The 24,521-nt window shown below is 37.7% G+C and overlaps 1 pseudogene; it reads left to right on the top strand.

The window, feature by feature from the left end:
- LOC149177459 (enolase 1 pseudogene) overlaps positions 1 to 24,521 on the top strand; it is a 164,342-nt pseudogene that overhangs the window by 132,506 nt on the left and 7,315 nt on the right.

The raw sequence follows: 24,521 nt of genomic DNA on the forward strand, positions 1-24,521 counted from the left end.
TCTGTCCTGTACCTGTGCCTATACCTGTGCTGCAGAAGGCGAGACCCTTTCCACCTGATGTGGAGATAATACTCGTCGTGCAGATGCAAATGAGGCCATGTGGCCTCTCTGATATGTAACATATGAAGGAGCGCTAACATGCTCGGGCTCAGGAATGTCAAACTGATGTGAAGGCCCTCCCTCATCATGGACAATCTCGGGAGGTGGATTTGGTACCGTGAAAAAGTCGCGAGAAATGAAATCCTCCCAAGCAATACCCTGTTGTGCCAACTGATGCATCACTATGATTTTAATCAGTGCATAATGATAAATACTCTTGTGCTGCTGTGTTGGGCTCTTCCTTTGTACTATAGGCACCATCCTCTCTATGTTGCGACACATGAAAAATGGAATGTTCATCATTCGTACCCTTGTGAAATGCATCAACAAACGGATATGGTATGAATATAGACATGAAAATCTGCCTTCACAAGTGAAATATCGAATAATAAGTCTCATCAACGGTGCATATTCATCCCTTAGGAATCTGAAAGGAAAGACAGCAGTTAAGTGCCTCATACACCCGGGTTTGATATATGGCTCATAGTGAAATCTGCCTAACTACTGGCGCTTATTCCACTCCTCCCCTACATTTTGTATCCTGGTGGCCTGAGCAATAATCTCAGTTGACAACGTGAAATCCACTCCAGCAAGGTTTACATGACCATTCTGTAAATGTAGGACAAATAAGCGAACTAGTTCTCGGTGATGTTGGATTTGTGAGATCCGCTCACAATATTCAAAACATGATTGGTACTGAAAACAGTTCATTGCAAGTGGACAAGCTTGCAAATGAGCCAAAGAAGTGGGCTCCTCCCTGACATGCCGACTGCCTTTTCCACCCTTGTGATACCTCCTTGGCACCTCTATTTCTGGTGTTGAATCACTGTCATAATTCTACTCATAAGTTGATTCGGTTTCTGACATAGTTTTGAAGACAAGATGGCTGAAATGTATATGCTGACTGTGCACACAATTGACTGTTGTTTGACTTTTTCCTTTTTCAAAATGTTGTTACCAAGGGGACATAAATACAAGGGAATTGTTAGGGAAAGGAAAACATGAGGGAATTAGGGGCAATGAAAATAAACAAGGAATTTAGGGAAGGGAAAGGGCATAGAAATTATGATATTGTAGGGTTTGGGATTTTGTGGAGGGATAGTGTAGAATTTTATGGGGAATTTTAAGTGAAATGCTGGTGAATATGAGGGGAAAAAGAAGCACTAAAATGGGAAAACCTTGGGCAGCATATAACTTTGAAACCCTAGCAAACTAGGCCTTTAAATCTACACAGCAACTTAAGGTTTTTACATTTAATTTTCATGGCATATTTATCATAACTCTTTCACATTAATCTTGCAAAACCAAAATCAGCCATGGAAATGAAGCCTACCTGTAGTTTTCTTGAGTTAAGAAAGGATTTGAATGCTTGCTGGCAAGTTTCTGGGCGAAAAACCCAACGCGTAGCGCACCTTGCCCAACGCGTAGCGCGCCTCTGGTGCGTAGCGCACGAACAAATTAACATAGGAAAAATCGTGTTGATGCGTAGCGCACCCTGGGTGCGTAGCGCGCCTCAGCTGATGCATAGCGCGCCCCTGGAACTACCCGATTTGCTCAATAACTTGTAAAATCGCCTTAGCAGGGATGCACTTTGCTCTTGAGAGGTGAATGGGTTGTTTATGAAGAGGAATGTCTTTATATAGGCTCCCCTTTAATTTTTACTTGACCAAAACCCATTTTGTAATGTTTGAGTGTTAACACTTTTTCAAATTAATAGGCTCTGACTTCTGGTTTCCCTTTTTAAGAAAAATTGGTTGAAATAATGATTTCTTCTGATAATTTTTTGCAGGGATGGCTCTGATATGCTTTGGCAAAGGAGACCAAGGCTGCGTTGCAACATTTGGAGAACTTGAAATTTTGACAATTTTGTACAAAAACGAGATGGTGACCTGTGTTTTTCAAAAACAGAGTTTTGAAAACAAAGTCCAAATTTAGTTGTACAATGATGAGAATTATTGAAATGATGATCTATGAAGGACATCCCTCTGGCTTGCTAGTCTTTTAAGACTTCTCAAGACAAAATTGACTCAACCCTAGACCTAAAACCTCGAAATTTAAAACATGATGATGAATGACCTTTGAAGACTTTATTTACTTAAACATACCTGAACCAGCAGTGCCAAACACGAGGGGAATAAATGACACAAAACTATTCCATCAGAGTTATGGCATGCCTAACAAAATGTAGCTGATCAAACTGATGGGACACCTAATCATGAAATGCAAAAGCTTTGATCTTTGATGGAGGGATACTAGACCGACTCTAACACCTCCTGCATCAGAACTCCACCAAGTTGTCTCTTGCAAGCATCTATGTACACCACAAACTCTTTATCTGAATATGCAATCTTGAGAACTGGATCATTTGTCAACAACTACTTCAACTTCTCAAAACTTGTTGCATATTCCTCTGTCCATTCAAATCTATTTCCTTTCCTCTGCAATTATGTAATAAGATAGGAAATTCATGAGAAGTTCACGATGAACCTCCTGTAGTAACCTACTGACCCCCTGAATGATCTAACCTCATCCACATTTCTAGGAGCTGCCCATTCCATGATAACTCTTCTTTTATAGATCCACTGATATGCCTTCCTTGGAAGAAACATGTCCCAATTAATGTACCTCTATCTAAAAGAAGTTTCATTTACTAAGCTTGGCATACAAATGATGCTCTCTCAACAGTCTTAACACTGCTTCCAAGTGTTATGCATGCTCTTCCTTATTCTTGGAATATATCAACATGTCATCAATGAATGCAATCACAAACGTGTCAAGACATGGACAAAACTCCTTATTCATCAAGCATATGAAAGTAGCTATAGAATTATCCAAACCGAAAGGAACCACAAAAAAATCATAATGCTCATACCTATTCTGGAAAGCTATCTTGTAGATGTCCTATTCTTTGATGTGTACCTGATGATATCCTGATCTCAAATCAATCTCTGAGAACACCACTGCTCCCTTCAACTGATCAAACAAGTTATCGATCCTTGGAAACAGATACCTATTCTTGATCATCACCTTGTTTAGCTTATTGTAGTCAATGCATAATCTGAAAGCACCATCCTTATTCTTCATGAACAACACTGGTGCACCCCAAGGTGATACACTTGGCCTAATGTATCCATTTTCAAGCATTTCCATCAACTGCAACTTCAATTCTACTAACTCTGGAGTGCTCATCCTGTAAGGTGCCTTTGATGTTGGTGTTTCTCCTGGTACCAACTCAATAGAAAATTCCACTTCCTTGTGGGGAGAAAACTCTGGAATCTTTGTTGGGAATACATCTTGAAACTACTGCAAGACATGGTACCTTTTGAGGACTTCCACGTCCTCAACATCCTTACCCTTGTCACTGGAAATATGAACTGGAAACGGTACACACCCCTTCCTACAACTGTGCTTTGCATGCATAGCTATGACCATCCTCAACAATATAGGCTTCTTCTTTCCCTACAAGACTCTCTTTTCCCCATTATCATCTAGGCACTCAATAGCCTTGTCATAAATATCTACTTTGGTTTTGTGGAGGTACAATCAATCCATACCCAAAAGCATACTATATTATCCCAATGGAATCACATTTAGATGTGCAAATGTAGGTGTACCATTCAACTCAAATACACAAGCTCTTACCCAATGATTAACTCTCTTCTTAGTAATTGTAGGTAGTTGCATCAACCAAGACTCTACATGCACTTATTTTCTCAAACCACACTCATCCACTAGGTTAGGATTAACATAACTATAATTAGATCCAGGGTCAATCAAAATAGAAACAACTTGACTGAATATCTTACCTTCCATCTCAATAATGGATGCATAGTGATTTTCTTGCTTATTGTCCACAACTGCATAAATTCGAGGAATGTTATGTAATAGCCCTGGTGAGAATTCCATGTAATAAAAGTGGTAAAATAATAACCACAGTTGATGGGACACTTATTCCAAGCTGTATTTTGGGCCAAAGAATAGTCATGGGGACCACTGTTGATTGATTAATGGAAAAGGAAATTGGAAAAACAAATGGGAAAGGCTTTAGAAAAGAAAAAATTAGGAGAAAATAATGGAATTTAGGAGAAACGAGAGGTGAAAGGTCACAGGTTGCATGTGAGGAGGAAAATGAAGGAAAATAATGGAAAATGAAGAAAATACAGGCCTCATTAATAAAAAGGCTTCTGAGGATCAATTCACAGACTCTTTTCAGTTCAGTTTGAGAGCTCTCTCTTTATTTGCTTTCGTTTTTCCCTTGGTAACTTGACTCAAGGGCTAAGTGATATGAGGGAACCCAAATACAAACATTCGATAGAAATTGGGAAGGCTTAGAAGTTATGAAGCTCCGTTAGAGTCATCAGGGCTAGCCAATCCCTAATGACTTGGATCTTAGTTGGATCCACATGCACACCTTTCTCATCAATTATGTAACCTAGATATTGGACCTAGTCCATGGTAAAGTGGCATTTCTCTAGGTTGGCACATAGCTTGTGCTACCACAAGGATTGCAGGACCTACCAAATATGTTGCAAGTGCTCTGCATAACTCTTGCTAAAGATGAGGATATCATCTAGATATACAACCACAAATGAGTTGGTGAAAGGTCAAAATATGTCATCCATCAACCTCATAAAACTTACAGGGGAATTTGTCAACCAAAAGGGCATGACCAACCACTCAAAGAGACCCTCCTTAGACTTGAAGGCACTATTCCATACTTCTATGGGTTCTATTGGAACTTAGTGATAGAAAAAATTCAAATCAATCTTGTTGAAGTACTTAGTCCCCTTGAGTTGGTCAAGAAGGTCATCAATACATGGGATCAAGTGCCTATTCCTAACAGTGATTTTATTTAGTGCCCAATAATCAATCCAGAGTATCTAGATCCCCTCTTTCTTCTGTACGAGTACAATTGGGCTCCCACAAGGTGAGGAACTTGGTTAGATGTGCCCTTTTTATAGCAACTCATGGATTTGTACCTTGATTTCCTTGTTTTCTAGAAGAGAGTGACGATAGATTGGCCCATTATGTAGAGGTGCTCCAGGAATCAGATCGAATGAATGCTTGACTTGTCAGCGCAAAGGTACTCCCGTGGATGAGGAGAAGATTTCCTTGTACTCTTCCACAACCTTATCAACTTTCTTCAGTTGCACAAAAGAATTACTTTTGTGGGACATGGATGTGGCTATGATCTTCCCCTTGCTTCAAGAGTGAATCAGGAAGAAAAAAAAATCTTGCCCTAGGAGATGATCTTACTACATTTCTTAGCAGAGATCAAAGAAATGGTGCTAGATGGGGCTACCTCTAGTATCCCATATATAGCTTTATGCCCAAAGTAATAATCACAGTACGAGGTTTGGATTCATACAAAAATTATGCTTCCACAAGTATGGTTGGCCTCATAAAACATCACAAACTTCAATGGGAGAAACATCACACAATACCTAATTCGTGAAAGGCTTGATGTTGTAGGGAAGGTGACACAGTTGGCTGACGCGGAGATCTCACCCTTGGTGGAGCCACTTGATGGTGTATGGTTATGGGTGTGGTGTTGTCGGTAGGCCAAAATGCTTAACGACCTTTATTGAGATGAGGTTATTTTGACTCCCACTATCAACAATGAATTGTAGCAAAGAACCCTTCACCCACATCTGCAAGTGGAAGAGATGCTCACCCTCATTCATATCTTCAAACACACTCTTCTTGACCTTGGTGGTTGAAATGGTGGCACTAGGTTTTACATCAATGGTTTGTTTCCCCTTGTCAGTTTTTGGCTCAGAGTTGGAACATGCATCTAACTCCAAAGCTTTTAGCTCATGCACTAGTGACTGTTTTGCATGACATTCATTTGTGTTGTCAGTGGGGCTCTTGTGGAACTCACACCACTTCCTTACGTCTTTATTCATATTCCCATTGTTATTCTTTTCTTGTCATTTCTATGGGTTGTCTTTGGTCGTTACACCTTGGATCTATCCTTTGTTCTTGATTTTATAGGTGCCTTTTCCCTGCTTTGGATTCACAGATCCAAAGTCTCGCTTCTTCTATTTAAACTAATTCTCGATCTTAACAACATATCGGTATGATGAGCCAAAAGAGGAGATATTTATGAAATCCATTTCCACCTGGATATATTTGTGTAAACAATAACAATACTTGAGTACTAGATTTCACTTATAGTCCTTGATACATAGGTTTTTGTCTAGGGTATGAAAGATATTCGTGAACTGTAGCACGTCTTAGTCCCTTTCCTGTTGTAGTGTGGTCCATTTTTTATACATGTATTCATAGCTCCCAATAGGGTAATATGGTTCCTTGATGGCATCTAGAAAATATTCCCAAGAGGGTGCAACTAGAAATAGTGAGGATTATTCCTCATCCATTTTCTCATAGTAAGTTTCCCACCAATCCTTGAAAAGGGGGTTGGCCTTGAGGAGTGCAAAAGCAATATTTTCTCTATCAGAAAACTTATTGACCAAAAAATATCCTTCCAGTGGATTTAACCATCTATCTTGAGCATCTACATCTATCTGACCTTCAAATATAGGAGTGCTAAAGTTAACTTGTACCTTAAAGGGGGTTATGCCTATGAAGTGACAGCTAGATGAAGATGCTTCACACAATGGTATCCACCGAAGGATTTGGGTAAAATTATCAATCTCATTCCTTTGTCGTTCGAGGGCTTCTTCGAGCAACATTTTGAAAGGATTTACTTCTCCCTCATCATTCTTTTCTTATGCCATGGCAGGCTATCGAGGTCGATGAGGTCAGTCTTGCAAGGGCTCAACGAGTTCAAGTCCCAACTCCTTATACCTTGACCAAGTTGTGGACATGCATGAAAAAAAAAAAAAAAGAGAAGAGAAGACCACTTTGATACCATTGAGCTATATTTATGAAGGAACAAAATGAAATACATATTTAAAAAACAACACATAGATACAGAAAAACAAAACTTCAATTAATAAATAGAAAATGCTAAAATTTGTTTACATGCAGAATCAAATAAAAACTATCTCGGACGATGTTAGCTTATCTCTGAGAAGAGATGTGATGGCTACGTTCCTTATGAACTGAGTTACAATGAGGCTCAAGGGCCCTTTTATCATGAATAAAGAATGAGAAACCCTAAACGTCCAAAAATCTAACTTTGGGGGATGAAGTGCCAAAAGGTATGGGCCCCAGCGGGGTTAGTTAGAATGTTGACTTCCCAGGGTCATAACTTTGGCATACAATCTCCATTTGGTGTGTGTGATAGCCCATTAGAAAGGTTTATCCGAGGACAACAATTTTTTATTACAAACATGGATCTTTAATCCATGTTTTCCCATTTCCATAAAAAACGTTGTTTAGGGCCTCAAAATGGCTTTAGAAGTTCAAGACCCAAAAAATTCCAAAAATAGAAAATAACTAAAATAGGAAACTATGTTGGAAAATAGGAAATTGAAAGGAAACAATGTTGGGGATCCAAGTCGAATAGATGGGTGGCCACCAATATCCCCTTGGATCAATGATGATAGGAAATGAAGAAAAGAAAGGAAGCTATGTTGAGAACAAGGAAATGATTCCTATTATCAAACAATGAAGATTGTGTTTGTATATTGTTGAAAACCCTTTATGGACTTAAGAATCCCCTAGAGCTTGGTACTCAAGATTGGACAAGTATTTGTAGCAACAAGGATTCAGAAAGAGAAATGCAAACAATAATATATACATAAAGGAAGATTAAAAGAATATGATCATTATTGAGGTATAAGTTTACAACATCATCTTTGGAAGTGATGATGTAGATTAAGTGAGAAATTTGCAAAATATATGCAAAATGAATTTTAAATGCCTTTTCTTGAGAAGTTTCTTTCCTTTTTGGACTCTATATATCTCAACTAGATGGAGACATTTTTATTTCTAAAACCAAGTACATCAATGAAATGTTGAATACATTCAAAATGGAAGACTGCAAACCTATGCCTACTCCTATGGTCATTGGATGAAATTTGAGCAAAGAAGATGAATATAAGGAATTGGATTAAAGAATTTATAAACCAATTATTGGTAGCCTACTATACGTGACAACTTCGAGACTAGATGTAATGCAAGCAGTTGGATGGGTCACAAGATTTAAAGTGGCACTGAAGGAAACTCTTGTTCTAGAAGTGAAAAGGATATTCAGATATATCAAAGGAACAACATACTTAGGGTTATGGTGTCTGAAAGAAAAGGAATTAATACTGGTAGCTTACACAAATGCATATTGGGAAAGAAGTATAGATGACAAAAGAAGTACAAGTCGAGTAGCCTTCGACATGAGATACTACTTACTATCATACCTGAGTAAGAAGCAATATTCAGTATCCTTGTCTACAACAAAAGCATAATATATTGCAACAGTGACATGTTGTACTCAAGTCCTCTAAATGAAGCAATCTTTGAAAGACATACAAGTAAAATAAAATGAGCACATTCCAATACTTTGCAACAACAACAGTGTAATAAACATCTATAAGAATGCAGTGACGTATTCCAAGACCAAGCATAATATTCCTGTTGAGAAATGGCAACAAGAAATTCCAGTTTAATTTTTCCTTGAATTAATCTGTGAATTAAATTCGAATTCTATTCTCATATAAACTTAAAATTAGTTAATTAAGTTTATTAAACTTACTTAACTTAGTAAATTCGAGTTGGAAGTCTTTCTATCGTCATGTGTATATTCTCCCTACTTTGTAGGAGTCCAATATGAGTTAATTGTGAGTTGTAAAATAGAAGACTCAGTTTCATGAGTCAGTTCAGTTAAATTAGTTCTCAAACTGATTTAGAGAACTAATAGTGAGTTAACTATCAGTGGTGTCACTAATGAACTCCACCAGTCCTACTCTAGTTAACTGAATATTTATTCATAAAAAACTCATGCATGTTGATTCTGAGAAAGACCCAGTTGAGACTAGAGTGCAGGGATAGTGTGCTATTTGTTTCAGATTTTCTTGAGTTGCACTGATAGTGCATGCATTCAGGAACTGAACCTTAAGGGATTGCACAGTTTTTATAGGATTTATTTCCTTTAAATACAAGCTATCGTCCATAGGAAATATGCATTGGAATAGAGACTTGGAGAGCTTGTGAAGAGGATAACATTTGGCCTTGAGCTTGCTTATGAGTTGGAGATTGAATTTTCTGAGTGTTGGGATTGTTCTAGAGAGCAAAAGCATTGTAATTTCATCTTGATTTTCTAGATTAATACAAAAGAGATAGTGGGGTTTTGAGTTGTGGCTTTCCCCAGATATTTATTGTGTTATGTGCCTTTGATTCTCTTTCTCTATTGATTATTGTTTTCTTGATGTTTATGGGCTTCCAATGTAAATAGTAGAATTATATTATTGTCTCTTTCTTTAGCAAATTGCATTAACTTGTGAATCTACAGGATTTTCTACATGGTATCGGAGTTGAAGACAATATACTAGAGGAGATTTTGAAGTTTTGAGTTTTGGGCCGTGAGTTTGTAGAGAAGATCTGAAATTTTTTGTGCAAAATGTTTAGAAACAAATATCATATTTGGATTCCCTGCGAAAAAATGCCCAAATTGAAAAAAAAATCAACCAAATCAGAGTTCGGATGAGGGAGATATCACTGATTTAAAATTAGCTCTTTTTTTAGAAAATTTCATGATGGTGGGACAGATGAGACAAATTGGTGTGCTAGCCAAGAACTTGTATGCACTTGAGGTACAAGATGCATGAAAAGCCTTGAGGATCAAGGCAAAGGTTAGAGACTTGGTGGTTGACAGGGAGAGTAAATTACCTCTCAACATGCGGCCCCAAAAGAAGTCTTGGAAGTAGCTTCTGGAAATTGTGGAGCAACCACAATTAGAGAAGTTGAGAGGAGTCCGAGTGGAGAGATCCACTCAAGTAGAGAAGAAGCAGTCTCAGACAATTATGGAGTAGCCACAATTGGAGAAGGCCATGCAAGTATCCCTTGAGAGGGAGCTTGAGCTACATGCGAATGAGGAGCTTTTAGCTCCTAAGGTTGAGGGGCATCAAATTGATATGGAGCAGCCACATGTAGAGGTTCAGAGAGTGGAGACATCCACTCAGGCAGAGTCTTCCAGAGAGGGAAGAAGGTGCACTAGAGAGGCTGACAGATTGTTGGATGATACACGATAGAATGTGGGAGCATCCTCTTCTCAATTCAGACAGAGGAGGTCACCAAAGAGGTACACTAGATACATGGCACTTATGGGTGCATGTGTTGTGATAGAGCCATCTTCCTTTTAGGAAGCAGTCAGCAATCAGTTTGGGTTGATGCAATGGTGGAGGAGTATGACTCCATAGTTTGAAACAGTGTTTAGGATGTGGTCCCGAGACTGGAGGAAAAGTCATTTGTGAGCTCCCGTTGGCTTTACAAGGTAAAGAAAGTTGCAAATGGTAGTGTGGAGAAGCATAAGGCTAGATTTGTGGCCCATATCTTTTCACAGGTAGAGGGGATTGACTATGATGAGACCTTTGCTCCTATTGCAAGGTACTCGTCAATCAAATCTATTTTGGCACTATCAACATAGATGGGTTGGAAGATCCATCAGATGGATGTGAAGACTACCTTCCTCAATGACATGATTAAGGAAGAGGTGTACATAGAGCAGCCCGAAGGTTTTGAAATCTTGGACAATGAGTCACATGCGTGCCTACTCAAGTGGGTGTTGTATGGGCTGAAGCAAGCACCCACGTGCTTGGTACACCAGGTTGGGGTTCATGAAGAGTTAAGCGGAGGTGAACCTATATCACATAGTGGTGGAAGGTAAGTTGTTGATAATTTTACTTTATGTAGATGATCTTATACTGACAGGTGATATGAAGCTCATCAAATATTATGAGGACCTTACAAGATAGTTTAAGATGAAGGACATGAGGCTCATGCATTACTTTCTTAGCATGGAGGTATGGCAGGGAGATGGGGAGCTATTTGTATCTTAGGGCAAGTATGCCAATGAGATACTCAGGAGATTCTGCATGGAGATCAGTAAACCCACGGAGACTCCTCTAGCTGGTAACTGCAGGAAGGAGGATGCTACTTCAAGGGAAGTAGTGGAAGCCACTGTTTACAGGAAGTTTATGGGTTCACTCATGTACTTGGTGAACACAAGACCATATATGTGCTATGCAGTTAACCAACTTAGTTAAGCGATGGTGAGGCTTACCAAGCTGTATTTGAAGGAAAAAAAGCATGTATTGAGATACCTCAGAGGCACTACTTAGTTTGGGTTATGGTATAGACGAGCAAAGGGAGTGAAGATTCAAGGCTTCAATGATGCAAATTGGTCAAGGAGTCCATCCGATAGGAAGAGCACATCAATAGAGATATTTAGTATTGGGTCAGCAGAAATTTCTTGGTACAGCAAGAAACAGAGATCGGTTGCACTCAGTTCGGCAGAGGCAAAGTACATGGTTGCAAGTCAGGAAACATGTGAGGCTATCTGGATGAGGAAGATCATGGTTGGTTTGTTTGGTAAGCAGATGGATCCGATAGTGATTTATTGTGATAATCAGAGTTGTATCACACTCTGAAAATCTAGTCTTTCATGATTAGTCCAAGCATATTGATATCCAACATCATCATCTCAAATATTTTGTATTAAGGTGGATCATGTTGTTAGATTACATTCCCACAGAGGAGCAAGATATTGACATCTTGAAAAAGGAATTGTCAAAATGTAAATTCAAGTTTCACAGAGACAGGATCGGGGTAGTTGATAATCCCTTTCTTGTTGAGAAATAGAAACAATAAATTCCAGTCTAAATTTCCCTTGAATTAAACTGTGAATTAATTCGAATTCTATTCTCATATCAACTTAAAATTAGTTAATTAAGTTTATTAAACTTACTTAACTTAGGAAATTCGAGTTGGAAGTCTTTCTGTCATCATCTGTATGTTCTCCCTACTTTGTAGGAGTCCGGTATGAGTTAATTGTGAGTTGTAAAATAGAAGACTCAGTTTCATGAGTCGGTTCAGTTAAATTAGTTCTCAAACTGATTGAGAGAACTAATAGTGAGTTAATTGTTAGTGGTGTCACTAATGAACTCCACCAGTGCTACTCTAGTTAACTGAATATTTACTCATCAGAAACTCATGCATGTTGATTCTGATAAAAACCTAGTTGAGACTAGAGTGAAGGGACAGTGTGCTATTTGTTTTAGATGTTTCTGAATTGCACTAATAGTGCATGCATTCAAGAACTGACCCTTTAGGGATTGCGCAGTTTTTAGAGGAATTATTTCACTTTAAATACAAACTATCCTCCATAGGAATTACACATTGGAATAGAGACTTGGAGAGATAGTGAAGAGGCTAATATTTGACCTTGAGCTTTCTTATGGGTTGGAGATTGAATTTGTTGAATGTTGGGATTGTTTTAGAGAGAACAAGCATTGTAATTTCATCTTGATTTTCCGGATTAATACAGAACAAATAGTGGGGTTTTGAGTTGTGGATTTCCCTAAATATTTATTGTGTTATGTGCCTTTGAATCTCTTCCTCTATTAATTATTGTTTGCTCAATGTTTATGGGCTCCCACTATAAAGAGCAGAAGTAGATTCTTGTCTCTTGTTTTAGAAAATTGCATTAGCTTGTGAATCTACAGGATTTTCTACAGTTCCTATTAAGTTTCACTCTTTGAGGGAGAAATTCATAGAAAGGAATATCAAGCTAGAGTATGTTGGGACAAAGGAATAGATTGCATACATCTTCACCACACCACTTCCCAGAGAGACATTTGAGTATTATTAGATAGAAACTTAGAGCAATTTCTACTCCAAATTTATTTTCACAATCTTAACAAATAAAGAAAAGGTGAGAGACAGTGTCAGGTGGAGTTACCCTTTGGCATTTATTTCAAAGGGGGAGAGAAAAATGCATAAGCACAAATATAGGGGAGCATGATCATAGGCGGAGTATGATAGTTTCCATCAGTGAAAAGGGGGAGATTGTTGAAATAAGTTCTCATTGATGTCAAAGGTTGTCTAAATAAAAGAGAAATTTTCATATTCAAATAACATATTTGCAATATTATTTTCGGATTTTTGATGCCCCATTTGAATACCCTATCTTTGAATATATTTTTACTCCAATTACCTAGCTCAAATGGAACCATAACACATATGGTTGGAAAAATTATTCGAAGACCTTTCCAATATTATTTGGGACTCCTTATAACTCTTCACGATTGAGGAGAAATGATTTTTGAGTATTATCTATACATTCTACCAGTTTCACAAGCCATTTTAGCCAGTGGACTAGTTGGCCTAGCCAGTGGAAATTTCAACCCAGTCTAGACCCTGAATGCACTATAAATAGGCATGAGAATGAGAATTTCAAATCGTCAAGCAAGTTCAAATATATTCAAACAAGTGAATAAAAGAAGGGATTTTGAGGTTCATACCTCATGATCCGAAAGTGAAGAGGAGTTGATTTGGAGAGACATTTTGGGAAGGAATTTTGGCACATTTTTGAATGGTTTTTGGCTTATTTTGGAATGACTTTTCACACACCTTTGAATATTGATTTCCCTAGTTATAATTCTTATTTCAAACCTATTGTTAAGGGTCAAACTTTATCCCCTTTGAAGTTTTACTTTTATATTTGTGTAGAGGGTCGAATTATATCCCCTTTAAAGGTCAATTTTCAAATTTGTGTAGACAACCAAATTATAGTGTGGAAAATGGAATTTTAGGCCTTTCTTGAGAGCAGTGACCTATTCCTATTGAGGTTGAATTTCAATATTGAAGTTTTGGTACAAAGAAGGTGAAACTCAATCCTATTTTTAGGGCTAAATCCTAGTGTGTTTGAAGACATGTTTTAGGCTTGTCTTGAAGATCTAACATTGCCCTCTATGGAGGAGTTGAACCCTATGGAGGAAGAAAAGTTCTAGAGGCCAGGTTTTGTTGATAAGGAGGTTGAGTTCAAGGATCATTTGTTGAGGGAAATTCTATTTCTAAGAAGGTTGTGTTTAGGAAGTTGAGTGCTTATGTGAAGGACGTAGGAGCAATTGTCAAAAAGGCAAAGTTTCTTTGATTAATATTAACTCTTGTACAAGATTTGGTGCTAATAAATTTGAATGTAATATATATATATATATATATATATATATCTATATATATATATATATATATATATATATATATATATATATATATAGTAAGAAAAACATTCTGTGGTTTTCACATAAAAATCTCCATATTTTGTATATTTATGTCTTTTCTTTACACCTATGGATGCATTGTTGAAATTTCTAAGTCTGACTTGTTATAAATCCCTACTGCATTATCTGGTTTATTTCTCCTACTTGTTTATTCCATTAACAAGATATTTATAAATATAAATACTGAAAATAAACACAAATGTAGCCTTAACTCATATACAGATCAACAACTGAAAAACACTGAGACAAACACATAAGGGACACCGTTATTTTTGGAAAATCGTCCCCGGAAAAACCCAATGTGGGAAAAAGGTGCAACAGATATGAGGGTTTTATTATTAATAAGCTTATGAGTATAACTAGGGTGCCAGAAATGGCTCACCCAATAGAGATTATTACACGGCAGTAATACCTCTTCTCAGAGACAGATATTCAGCTTCTCAGCTCTAGTCTGCCCCACGAAAATCCTTCTGGCGCTTCCTCTTGGTTCTATGTCAGCCCTACTAGCCTCAACGTAGCTCTTGAAGCCTCTACGTCAGCCTTCTGACTCTCTGTGTCAGCTCTTTGGCCCTTTGTGTCACCCACGCAGGCCCCTCAGCCTCTGCGCAGCCCCCAACTACCTCTGCATGGCCCCTGCTGCCTCTGTGTCAGCCTCTTTGGTCACTACCTTGACCCTATGGCACTATCTCTGCCTCTCTGCTATGAGGTCATTTCCCCTCACTGCAACAGATCACTTGTTCAAATTTTCTCAGGAAGCCCCACTCCAGAAAATCGAACTGACTGATCAATCTTGGTGTATCTCCAATTGACCCTCAAGCCTCCTCTTATATTTTTCCTGTTGAGTCTTCAAAGACTAAGATTAAGTCTCTAATCAACGACTAAGATTATATTTGTCTTGATCCATGTAATTTAGAACATTCTCACCCAGTTTTATAATAATACCTATTAATATTTTAATTTTCCTAATCTTAGACTTAGGAACCCCATTAAAAATATTAGTTATTTTAATTCTCTTCAACCGGGTGGATATTCCCCAAACCATTTCTGGGTCTTCAAGATCTTATGTGCCTTAGACTCTCCCCCAAATTTCATGGCTATATCACATCTGATGCTACCACAAATCAACACTCCCTCATAGCGAGGAATGTGCTCCAGTAATGCTCCACCACTAAACATCACACTGATCCATCCACACCATACCTGTGTTGATGCTTGTCCTGCTGCCCAAAATCCACTGCACTACTGCTTCTTGTACACTGTGCATGGCTCTACCACTGCCACTGCTACATCTATATTACAACTCCCTCTCAACATGCTGCCCATGTTGCCCATAGCACTGCCACTGCTAACTGTTGCACTGCAACTCAGCTACCGAGATGTAAGTAACTGATCTACCCAAATTATGACATCCTTGTTAGTTTGGAATCCTCCTGATGTTGAAGCTACATCTACTACTATTTTGTGCTCTCTTTGCTGCCTTTGCATTGTTGCAACCACCTATGTGCCTCTCACACTGCTGCAACCACCTATGTGCCTCTCGCACTATTGCAAACACCTTTGTGTCTCTCACATTGCTGCAACCCCCACTGCGCCACTATAAACCTTTGCACTCTATCACTACCTTGTCACTCCATCACATCTTCTACCTGACCTCTGTCATCCTGCTACTATCATTAAGGGCTCCCATAGCTAGATATGATCCAAGCATTTTGACACCTCAAGGATCCTGCCCCTCATCTTCTGTAGTCCTCCTCACTACAACTCGATCTCATCCCACCTCTTCTCTAGAGGCACATGAGCATTCATGGCACAGTCGTATCAGTCTCGACTTATTTCTCCACCTTAGTCGGAGCCACCTTAGAGTCAGAAGCCTCTCCCTTGTTCTTCTTCCCGGGACACTGGGATGCATAATGACCAAGCTCCCCACAATGGAATCACTTCACCTTGGAGATATCATTTTTCTTCCTCTTCCCTTGATGTCCCGCAGATGTCAGAGCTGCATCCTCCTCCTCGTCTTTCTTGATTCGACTTCCCTTCCCACTACTCCCCGTCTCGGTCAACTGTCTGATCTCTTCTTGGCGAAGAGCTTCCTACATCTCATTCCATCCTGGAAGAGTAGCTCTACCCAAAATGCCTTGGACAAATGTCTCCCACTCCTTGGAGACTGCATTCAGGGCAGTCCTCACCATGAACTCCTTATCCGGTGTAGTCCCTATGGAAGTAAGTTGATCACGAATCTCCTACATTCTGAAGAGGTATAGATCTATCTGCTCCCCCTTCTGCGTCTGATACAACCACAGTTGATTCTCCAATAACATCTTCCACTGCACAGAAGTTCCCTGATACAATGTCGTCAAAGTATCCCACATCTCCTTTGTTGTGTTATTTTCAGCACTATGTGGTACGACATCATCCTTGAACCCATCAAGGATTATGCACTTTTCCCTCGCCATTGCATCCTCATACTTATCATTATCAGCTGGGTCTACTGGGATAACCATGATTCTCAATGGGAAACCATTGATGTGATGTCTATCAGGACTGCCAGGATCCTGGCCTTCCAGATGACAAAGTTGGAGGCCCCGTTCAACCTATCCTGATCCCTCAATCTGTTCACTGCCATCTCAGCTCCTCTTCTGGACTCCCTTTGAGTTTCAAATTCCCTCTTGGAAATCCCCCTCTAAGTCTTTATTTTCCTACTGGAAATATTCCCGCCAAATGTTGAACCGCTCCTCTCCAATCCTCTTTGCAACTGCAAATTGGATCTGGATTTCTTGGCTAGAAATCCATCAAGGTAGTGACTCCCTCTACCTTGGTTCTATCCCATTAGGTATTGTTCTTCTTTGACAGAAACAACACCTCACCAACTTCCCAATCCATAATCTTCCCATAGCTCCCTAGGCCATTGCAACTAAAGAAATTGAGCCTTCCAGCTCTACGCAATCCCGGTAAAGGCTAAATCACTCCTCTGGCCAACTGCGTCAAGCCTTCTTGGCTGAGTAGGATGACGTGGCTCTTTGTGAGCCTCTTCTGCCTCTCTCTACCTCTACACTGGCTCTCTCTCTGGCTCGAAATGATGATGCAGGCCCTTTGTGTCACTCCTTCTCTACTGCCTTCTGCTTAGGAGCAACTCTGTCTCTCGGGATAGCTACTACTGCTGCAAATTTATGATATCACTGATTCCTTCAGTCTTGTTGTGATATGCAACACTCTGATACCATGTTGAAATTTCTAAGTTTGACTCGTTAGAAATCCCTACTGCATTATCTGGTTTATTTCTCCTAGTTTATTCCATTAATAAGTTATTTATAAATATAAATACTAAAAATAAACACAAATTCATCCTTAACTCATATACATATCAGCAACTGAAAAACACTGAGACAAACACACAAGGGACACCGTTATTTTTGAACAATCGTCCCTGAAAAAACCCAATGTGGGAAAATCGTTACAACAGATATGAGGGTTTCATTATTAAGCAACTTTTGAGTACAACTAGGGTTCCAGAAATGGCTCACCCAACAGAGATTGTTACACGACAGTAATACCTCTTCTTGGAGACAGATATTCAGCTTCTCAGCTCTAGTCTTCCCCACGAAAATCCTTTTGGCGCTTCTTGTTGGTTCTGCATCAGCCTTTCTAGCCTTAATGTAGCTCTTGAACCCTCTACGTCAGCGTTCTGACTCTCTGTCATCTCTCTGGCCCTCTACATCACCCACGCATGCCCCTCAGCCTCTGCGCAGTCCCCAACTTCCTCTGCGTGGCTCCTGCTACCTCTACGTCAGCCTTTTTGGTCACTGCGCTGACCCTCTGGCACTATCTCTACCTCTCTACTATGTACTCACTGCCCCTCGCTGCAACAGATCACTTGTTCAAATTTTCTCAATAAGCCCCACTCCAGAAAATCGAACTGACTGATCAATCTTGGTGTATCTCCAATTGACCCTCAAGCCTCCTCTTATACTTTTTCTATTAAGTCTTCAACGACCGAGATTAAGTCTCTAATCAATGACTAAGATTAGATTTGGCTTGATTTATGTCATTTAGAACATTCTCACCCAGTTTTATATTAATACCTATTAATATTTTAATTTTCCTAAGTTTACACTTCGGAACCCAATAAAAATATTAATTATTTTAATATCTCTCCAACTGGGTGGAATTTTTCCAAACCATTTTTGGGTCTTGGAGCTCTTATGTGCCTTAGCCTCTCCACCAAATTTCATGGCTAGAGCACATCCGATGCTACCACAAATCAACATGCATTTACAAGTTTTTGATTATATATATATATATATATATATATATTCTCAACATTTTTGAAAATATTTTAAAAATGGAAGTAAAACTCAATAAAGGCCAATTTTTGTTGTGTAAAAAAAACCTGGAAAATGAAAAGTGTTGATGTTGGAATAACGTTTTTTTTTGGTAATTTTTCAATAATTTTTAATAATGACGTTAATGATAAAATATCATGACTCTGAAAAATCTTAAAATTCCAATGACTTTCAGGCATGACATTAAAGATTAAATATCATGTCTCTAAAAATTCTTAAAATTCCAATGATTTTTAGGGATGACATTAAAGAAATATCATGTCTCTAAAAAGCCTTAAAATTCCAACGATTTTTCGACATTGCATTAAAGATAAAATATCACGTCTATGAAAAGCTTTAAAATTCCAACAATTTTCAGCCATGGTGTTAAAGAAAAAATACTTATAACTATTTTCAACCATAACATTAAAGATGAAATATTATGACTTAGAAAAACCTTAAAGTTTTGACAAATTTTCAACCATGGAATTAAAACCAAAGATCATGACTACAAAAAACCTTAAGTTTTTAACATATTTCAACCATGACATTGTGGAAAAATGTTATGACTAAAAAAGCTTAAAAAATAAACACATGAATGAAAGAGTCATTATACCAAGAGTAATTGTTTTTTTAAATGTTGAAAGTATAGCAATTTTAAAATCTTAGCCTAAGACAACTTGACACATTACAACAAAAAATCAAAAACAAACCAACAATTTGACAAACAGTGTAGGTGAACTCGGCCCATTATAATGAAAATATAAAGACCACCTATGAAATTGACACATTGTGAGGGCAAACTCAATTTATTATAACGAGAACTTTACAATAATCCATGAAATTGACACCTAATGGGTTCAGGTTGCTAGTTAATGAACGACACAGACACTACAGAAAAAAAAATAAAAAAAAAATAAAAGAATAAAAAAAAACAAAAATAAAACAAAATAATAAATAAATATATAAATAAATAAAAATGAAAAATACAAAAAAAAATAAAAATTAAAACATTGAAAAAAATACAAGCTCTAAAAAACACAAAATATTAATAAAGTAATAACACGTAATAAAAATATATATTAAAACATATAAAAATAAAAAGTAAAAACACCACAAAAAAATCAAATATAAAATGATATTTAAAAAAAAAAAGGTAAAAAAAACATGAAATTAACTTATAAAAATTAAAATTAAAAAAAATAAAAATAAAAAGAAAAAGAAAAATATTTCCAAAAAAACATTTTTTTTTAATTAACAGAAAAAAAAAAAAATACTCATTGGATAATTTAAAAATAAAAAAATCACAAAATAAAAGAACATTAAAATGAAAAAATAAAAAATAAAAACATTAAAAGAAAAACACATTAAAAATAATTACGAAAAAACATTTAAAAGCAATAATTAAAAAAATAAAATATTTAAAAATAGTAAAATTATATATAAAAAAACAAAGCCCCACGGGCCAAGCCAATTCCAAAAAAAGCCCTAGCCCGCCCAGGGCCCATGGTACCTCAGGCTTGGGTGGGTGGGAAGCTACACGAAGTTCCTTGCCCTGCCAGGGCCGAGGCCCCGCGGGCCTTGGGCAGGTGAGGTTGATTTTCATAATCGACTTCACCCACTGATGGCTTGCGAGAACTCAGGCCTGGGCAAGCAAAGGTCGATTCCAAGAATCAACCTTGCCCTGCCCAGGGTCGTGGGGCATTAATTTTTAAAAAAAATTAATGTTTTTTAAATTTTATTTTAAATTTTTTTCAATTTAATTAATTAATTAATTTCAAAAAAGTATTGTTCTTTTTATGTTTTTTTTAAATGGTATGTTTATTTTTTTAACAATTTTTTCATAAATTGTTTTTATTTAACGTGTCATTTTTAGTGAAAATGTCTTGAAATACTTGTAAATTATATCTATATGAAAAATGTGTATTTTTGTCCAATGTTTAAAATTATTTTTTTTTTGACAATTTTTTTATGTGTATTGAAGTATTAATTAACAATATATAAATATATAAAAATGTTAACCTCAAAATATTAATGTTATTATTATTTTTTTAACTTTACAAAAAAAAATAAAAAATTTCATTGTAAAAATTTTTTTCAAAGAAAAACAAAAAGCACATGTTTGGAAAACCTTAAAAAACAAATGTTTTAAGATGAAAAACAAAAATATGAATAAGGCTACTTGAAAAACAGTTAAATAATAAACACTTAAAAAATAATTGTGCATACTTAGGACCTAAGAATAAAAAATAATTGTGCATACTTAGGACCTAAGAATATTTAAAGTGTCAAAAATATGCCTTAAAAAAATGTTGATGTTTTTCAAAACATGTTGATGCTTTTCGAAATCCGCATGAAAATCACCAACATTTAAAAAAAATTATCCACACTTAATACATTAGAAAACTTAAAATGTAAAAAATAAACCCTTTAAAAAAAGGGTTGATGTTGTGTTAGCACTTTTCAAAATCAGCATGAAAATCACTAACATTATAAAAAAAAATGTTCATACTTGAAAATTTGAAGTGTCGAAAATATACTAAAAAAAAGTGTATTATGAGTCAACACTTTTCAAAATTCGGATGATTTTTTTACTACCTCAAAATAAACAAATAATTGATAAAATTCTCATTTGATCAATAACTATGTTAATTTGGCGCTTTGAAAAACTACAGACTATTGAAGCAGCAGACCTAGTTAACTAAGAATCAGAGGAGAATGTAGAGGAGGAGAAGGGGGGGAGATCCCCTCCTATTCAGATGTGGCGGCAGGGGAATGTCAGAACACTAGTAACCAAAAGCAGGTGGGAGAAACAAGAAAACCAGGACCAGTCCTTGGAGCAAGATGGTAGGCCGGCAGCAGAGGTAAATGTTTACCATGTGCAACGGAGAAACCAAGATTCATAATCCCGATGAACAAACTGGAGCGATACATAAGTTATATGAAAGACCATGCGCTTATATGCAAGTTCATTGGAGTATGGCTGACAGTAAAGGTCCTCACCAAATGGATCCAGCAAAAATGGCAACCCCGAGGCCATATCGAGTTAAAGCTCGGAGCAAGAGGCTTCTTCACGGTAATATTCTCGAACCTGCAAGATAATGATTTTTTTTTTTTTAAATGGTCCTTATTTTCATTATAATGCTGGATTGTTCAAGAATGCTATGTGTTAGTGTTAGCCTTCCCAGCCTTCCTCCAGTGATCAAATATGCTCTTACAAAGTGGTCTCAGAGTTTCCAAGTCAAATTTTGTCATTTCAAAGAGTTTTCAAGCAAAATTTGGTCACTAGGCATTAGGTCTAGGGTTTGCTTTCACTCCTTCTAGAGTTGTCCAAATGTCGGTCCATGTCATCATTCAGCTGAGTTTATCATCATTCATAGGGTTGTCATTATCATGTCAGTGTCTAATGAGTCATTTCACACCTTGTTCATGCTTCAGTTGTGCCTTGGCAAGGTCATTTCCCTCTCCTAGGGTTTTGAAAGCCAATTTCTCTTGGACGGTCAAATCATCGGCAAAACTTGTTTCCTGATGTTCATACACCTTCCCCTATCCTTAAATTACCTTATCAAACACTTCCCATCCCTTATATCTGCCAAATTCCTCATTTTTGCACAAACCCTAGTTTCTAGCTACCATCTGGCAATTTTCTAGGTTTGGCCTGTGTTTTTCCCTTTTTGACCCCTTCCCCTCACTCAATCTCTGAGATTCCATTTTCCCCTGCTTCCTAACATCCCTCCTCACTCCCACAAATTTCCCCAAGAATTTAGAAGCCCCCTATCCCCTTCATCTCGCTCCATTTCGACAAAATTCTTTGCTTCACACATCGGGACAAGTCGCACTCAAATGATGTTCCAGAGCAATCAAAGATGAGTTTTGGAAAACTGAGAGAGGTTTTTGCTCATAACATTCCAAAGAAGAAAAACCTCCTTCACTTTTTGCACAGGTGTCATTTTTTTGAGAGAAATGTCAAGAATACCGTTGCCTCAGGAGAATCAAAGACACCTCTGAAGTGACCTTGGGAAAATCAAGTTTTCTCCTAGCTGGGTTGGCCAAATGATTTTCTTGATGGATATAATGATAACGAGACACAAAGATCTTTCCAATGAGCTATCATGAGCCCAATTTGGGGTTGAGGAAGGCATTCAAAAGTTGACTGCAACAGTACTCTTCTTTCAGGCAGCCTCATTTGGCACTTTTTGACCAGTCTTGGGAGATTTGATTTTTGACAGGTTAAATCAACTCCAAATTGACAAATTCTACTTGGGTTGGAAAGTAGACTCAAATACCTTTCCAGCGAGCCATCCTCCACCCGATTCTGACACCGAGAAGGCCTCCAAAAGCCTCCTGCAAGGTGCGCGACCCGTTGAGCCAGAGGTGCGTGACCCGTTGGGCAAGGTGCGCGACCCGTTGAGCTGTCTTGCTGCAAACTTCAAAAAATTGCCCAATGTTCCTCCAAATCATCAAATTTGTTCAAGATAGGCTCTTTACACATTTTTTTGGAGGTTGGTGATGGATGTAAGCCCTCATGCTATGATTTTAACCTCAAATCATGCAAATGAAAAGATTAATATGGCTGCTTGCTAATGTTTGTAAAATGCTAGGGTTTTGTGACTGTTTCAAGTGTTTTTGTCCCATTTGGTCCCCTCACTCTTTTCCTCTTTCAGTCATAGTCATGCTTGCATCTTTGTCCCATATTATTTGTACATAAAATGTTGACTTTTTCCCCCATCCCTAAGCTATAAACCCTACCCCTCTCACAAGCACACAAAACCCTAATTCCCTCTACCATACACATGCAAAAAATAAAAAGAAAAGATACATTTGTAAATAAATAAAGAGTCATGTGAAAATAAATGTTGTTGTATATCTAGAGTCATGTACATAACCCCTACATGCCCTTGGCATCCCCTTGTACATGAAAACCTTCCCTCTATGTTAAAACAATGTACATGTACTCCTTATCAAAAAATTTGCCTTATGATACACATGAACTCCTATAAGTAAACTTGGTGTATGGTGTCCCTATGTCCTTATTGATACATGTATGCCCCTTCCATGTTCACTATCATACATGTTTTTGTCCCATATGAGATGTTCTTTGCAAATGATTTCCCAATGTTAAAATGTGTTTCTATTTGCATGACAATTTGTAAAGTTTCCCTTGAAATTCCCTATTATTTTCATATATTCCCATTCCTTGTTAAGAATTTCCCTCCCCTAACATTCCCCTCATGTTTTTTCCCCTTGAAACAGCATAGAGTTCAGTACTTTTGCAGGCAGAGGCAGCAGTTCAATTTGTCCACTTTGCTCCTAAACCATGTCAGAAACCGAAACTTATGAGCAAAGTGATGACCATTCGTCATCTACAGAGGTCGAGGTTAAGAGGAGGCCTCATAAGGGTGGAAAGGGCGGTCATCATAAGTGAGAGGAGCCCACCTCTTTGACCGATTTGCAGGGGTGGATTTTACAAGGCGAAAATGAAAGTGTTTCAAAGGAGGTTGACCGGGGCACTAAAACGGAGAAAAAGGCCAAATCCACTCCGTATCTTGGTTGAGGCATTCTTCAAGGATCATGACACCCACTAGCCTCTTCACAGCACCAAGCACAAAAATTTTTGGAAGTTTTGGCTCATTTTTGGCATTTTTGGGAAATTTACAGGTTTTGGCTTCTCAACGGGTCTCACCCCCGGTGAGACCCTTTGTCATCGTAGCTCCGTTTTGCAAAAACTCAGCATTTTTGGATTTTTCATGCAAAGATACATATGCCCATGCATTACGTTGAGTTTTCATGGAGTTTTGGGCCTCCAAAAGGTCAAAATACAGCCAAATTTTGACTTTCTGTCCCTTTTTTGAGCTGCAGAAGTAGTCTTGGGAGAATTGACTTTTGACTAGGCAAATGACTTAGAGACCTTTCCAACGAGCTA

This window comes from Pinus tabuliformis, chromosome 4_1, assembly GCF_031772625.1.
Source record: "Pinus tabuliformis cultivar Carrire ecotype Pingquan chromosome 4_1, CPIR1, whole genome shotgun sequence".
Lineage (NCBI taxonomy): Eukaryota > Viridiplantae > Streptophyta > Pinopsida > Pinales > Pinaceae > Pinus > Pinus tabuliformis.